A 4,475-nucleotide genomic window follows, 5' to 3' on the forward strand; every position below is an offset into this window, starting at 1 on the left:
GACATTTTTGTGCCTTACAGCTCTATGCATGAAATGTCCATAATCCAAGGGATCCAAAGTCCCTAAAAGTGTTGTTCCTGCCCCTAAAGGAACAAGGTCAACCAATGACAGCTTCTCCCAGAAGTTCTCCACCAGAAACTACTCAGAACTAGTCAAAACAGGACCAATTCAGATGCTCCACTAGCTAGCTGAGTTGCAAAGCACCCAAATACACTAGCTAGGTGCGTTGCAACACACTTGAATGCACTACCCAGGTGTGCTGAGCGGGAAATGACAAGTTGCAGAGTCATTCAACGAGGTGGAGAGACAATGGAAGCTTCCAGAATCTTCTCCAATGACACTTGCCTCACTGAGTTCGACCAAGGATGAGTAAGAGGCTCTCAGCCTCCAAGTGGAAGCAAGAACTGACAGAGAGAAGCCACAAGTCAAAACATAAGCTGACTCATCCTCTCTGCTTACATCTCTATATGGATCCCTCATCCCAGAGATCCAGAGGCTGGAATTTTGTACTTTGCAGAGAATTACTGTTGGTTTGAGATTGAGATTAGTGCATTGGGTGATTTATGCTTTGTTGGAGGTGAGGAAGGGATTCCTTTGCTGGGAGGTAGATGCTGGATCGGGACTCACTTGGTTGTATCTCCTCCTCGATCTTCTTGTTATATCAATAAAACTATTTGAGTTTCTCCTACATGCTTATGTATCAGTGATGTTTTGTTATATTTGCATGTTTAGCTTAAATCTGATCCTAAGCTAGTTATGAATGTAAATCTATGTCTTCTTGTAGTTTTCCTCTTCTGTGATCTTGCAGGAACTTGGTGAAGCTGGGCAAGCGAGGGAGCAGGTAGCTGGAAGCCAACAAAGAGGAGAGCGATCGGATCAACAAACTAGCACAAGACACAGGTTAGTTAATCCTTCCTCTTCGTTTACATTTCATAAAGAAGAATACGAAAATAGTTTTCCTTGTTTGTTGCTAAGGCACTGTCACACCTTAGAGTGGGATAGGGGCATTCCGAGTAGATACTTTTCCCAACAACAAAATGGAAACTCCACTGGGGATCGTGTCTAGTTTGTTTGTTTGTGTTTCTCTTGTTGTTTGCTTCATAAACACAGAAGTAGCAATCGAACTGCGTTTGCCATCATCAAATGCAAAGTAGCTGCTACTTCAATCCACTCACTGGATTTGTTTATGATTTGAACAGCTGATCCACAAATGCTCTAATTACCCTTTGTGATAGCTCTTAGTCCTCCTTTAAATCATCCCTCTGATTGTACCTTACTGATTGCTTTTACTCGGCCAAAATCCATAGATTAAACTGCAAACCGTGACCTAGAACCCGGATAGAAGTCTCGTTTCTGCCCCAGCGCAGGCTCTGTGAAGAGGTTCTGCATTTCAACGCAGGTCCCGAGAGGGCTACCTGCACTACAATTCAGTTTCTCTGCGCAACAGGTGCGCTGATCAGCCTTTGCCCTGTGCAGTTGAGGTTCTTTGCTTCATTTTGTTCAGTTTTATCTCTGATTTTTGCAGCATGTTATCAGTGTGTGTACCTGTCTGAAAACCCCTTTTCTTTGCCTTAATTCCACCTCCTTTGTACAAAAAGACTGTAGATGTTCTTTGTGTGTTTGTTACATCATTTACAGTTTTCCATTGAAGAGTAGAATAGTCATATTGTCGTCCTTAGATTTAGATCTATCGTAAGTGTCGATTTTGATCTTAGGAGAAAGTCTGTTTTCTGTTGACAGTTGATTATACTTTTTACTTTTGCCTTTGGTTTGAATTTGTCTCTTTCTAGTGTCAAAACAAGTGTTTATTTCAAAATCATAAAGTGTCGTAATCTTCTCTACCTTTTTTATTTCGAAAAAGAAACTTGTTTGTGTTTTTCACTTGAAAGCGAATTCAAATTTGTACATCAACTTTCTTTTTAGGCATCAATATTAAGAAAGTGAAAACAAATACATGCATATGTGCATTTTCATATTGATAGTCTGTTTGGCTTGATTTAGGAAAAGTGCATTTACAGTGTGCTCTTTGCTCTTTGAGAAAAGATTGTGTCTTTCTTTTCCCCTTGTAGCTAGGATTTTCATTGTTGAAAAGAGATAAAAGCTTGCTTATCATCTTTAGATTGCATTTAGGAATTACATCTACATCTCGTGGTGATCCAAAAAGGCAAACTTCTAAGAAAGATCAACTTAAAATAAATTGAATGAATCTAACAACGCTTTGGAACTTAACGCACAACATAGAGGTCTAGGCTAGAGACGTGTTCCGGCGTCGTAAAACCTGGTAACTGTTGTCATCACTGATGGTTGGGTGATTCCTCCACTATGAGACGATAAGTGCCAGTACGGATTGTGCTCCCACGTACCGTCTAGTATATATTGGGAGACCCCTATAGGCTTGAAACCTTTTATCCATAGGAAGCCATGTTGGCCGCCCTACTGATCACAATGCACCGAACACAGCATTCGGGAAGATTGACTGCCGTACCGTAAAACGTATTCTGCAGTTTTGTGATTGGTTTGGCACACCCTCTACCTAGATCTCCAGAGCAGTCCCTTTCGTTCCTTTTCAGACTCCTTAACGGAAAAGGTCCATCTGAGCACTTGTCACTTCAGGCTCATTAAAATCGAAGGAGACTAGAGTCATCTTTTGTTTTTTCTCGACTCTTTAAAATTGAAAAACCAGGTTGTGTCCAAGCGTCTTAAAATTTATTTTAAACGGAATAATCATCACCTTTCCCTCGTTTATCTTCGAAGTTAGTCTCACTTCATCACAAGTTCTTGTAGAATCGCTAGAAAATATTTTGGATAGACTAGATATGTTTGAACAACTGTCGACATCCAGGACTGTGTCATTCGATACAGCAGTGGCACAGCCTCCTACTGCTACTCCAACGATGTTCAATGGTATACCATCTGTCCCGGCAAGTTATCAACAACAAGCCGGAGTCCCATCAGGGACTGCTTCGACGACATGGTTAGTTCCTATTTCTTCATCCGGATTATAATCTGGTATTTCTTATGTTGAAACTCAACAAATTGATCCAATGTGTCTTCAAAGGCCAATCTACCCTTTAAGTACTGGATTGCCACCATATGGAGGGAAGTATGCCTTTTCATTGTTCCCTCCCAGAGAACAACCATATGAGAGTTTACAACAAAGTTCAGGTCAAACTGGAATTACATCCAGCGGTTGGGTACCAATACTGCCTCAGCAACCAAGGGTTGTATATTCAATGCAACCAGTCCACCCTGTGTCGAATACTCCCACTATACCTACTATGGTGACTGCATCGCAAGTACAAGCGTTACCTGTTGTATGTCAACCCCAAGTTTCTCAGGTTGCAATACAACAACCTCAGGTTAGTGCCTCCTTATCTGGAGCGACTCAGGCTCAAACAAGTACTGCGACTCCTCATCTTGGTCAATCATCCAGTATTGGTCAACAACAAATGGTCCAACAACCAGAGCTGGTTCAAACTCAACAACCCCCATTCCAGCAATCATATCAAGGACCTGAGCAACAAGTCTTTGTAAGTAATGGGAAATCGCATTTCCAAAGCGGTTATCAATAGCCATATTATAATGGTTATTCCCATCAACCTTGTCAAAGTTGCCAGCATCAAATACATTATGCTGGTATGCAAAGACCCACTGCTCAGGCGATTCCATCTTATCCTGGGTATGCTTCGCCTAACCTGAATCAACAGTTGCCCTTTGTAGCAACTCTAGAATTACCAGATCTAAACCGGCTGACGAATGATCCAATTGCTTATGCCCCTTGGTGGCCAGCGATTCCGCATAAACTTCCGTCAAATATTCCTAAATTTAATGGAAATCCGGGTGAAGATCCGTCGAATCATGTGATGACATTTCATCTGTGGTGTTCATCAAACACCCTAAACGATGATTCGATTAGGCTTTGCCTTTTTCAGAGGACGTTAACTGGTCCGGCAGCAAAATGGTATATCGAATTGCCTAGAGCTTCATTCGACAACTTCAGTACCCTAGCCACAACCTTTTTAACCCATTTTCAGTTACCGATAAGGTACGAAATGGGAACCGAACTTCTTACCAACTTCAAACAAATGACGGCCACTCACATATCTGATCATATACATGAATGGAGACGTCGTCGTAGAATGGTGAAAACGTATGTTCCCGATCAGCTTTTAGCTGAATGGTTTATTAAGTCATTACTGCCTTCCATCACGGAAGATGTGGCAAAAGGGGGGGTCGTCACAAAAGAGCAAGTTATCGCTCGTGTGCAATATTTGGACTTGATTTACACTCAGTCCGGCATGCTCTACGATAAAATACCTGACGCCCCTAGACCGGAATTCTCAGTTCCTCCTCCTCCTAAATCAAACAATGACTCTCATGCCATCGATGGCGTGATTGGCGCGACAGAAACGAAATCGACAAAGGCTACATCTAAAAATGCCTGTAAGATTTCTAGTCAAAATGCAAATGAGGAA

This window comes from Pinus tabuliformis, chromosome 8 (genome assembly GCF_031772625.1).
Source record: "Pinus tabuliformis cultivar Carrire ecotype Pingquan chromosome 8, CPIR1, whole genome shotgun sequence".
In the NCBI taxonomy this organism is placed as follows: Eukaryota; Viridiplantae; Streptophyta; class Pinopsida; order Pinales; family Pinaceae; genus Pinus; species Pinus tabuliformis.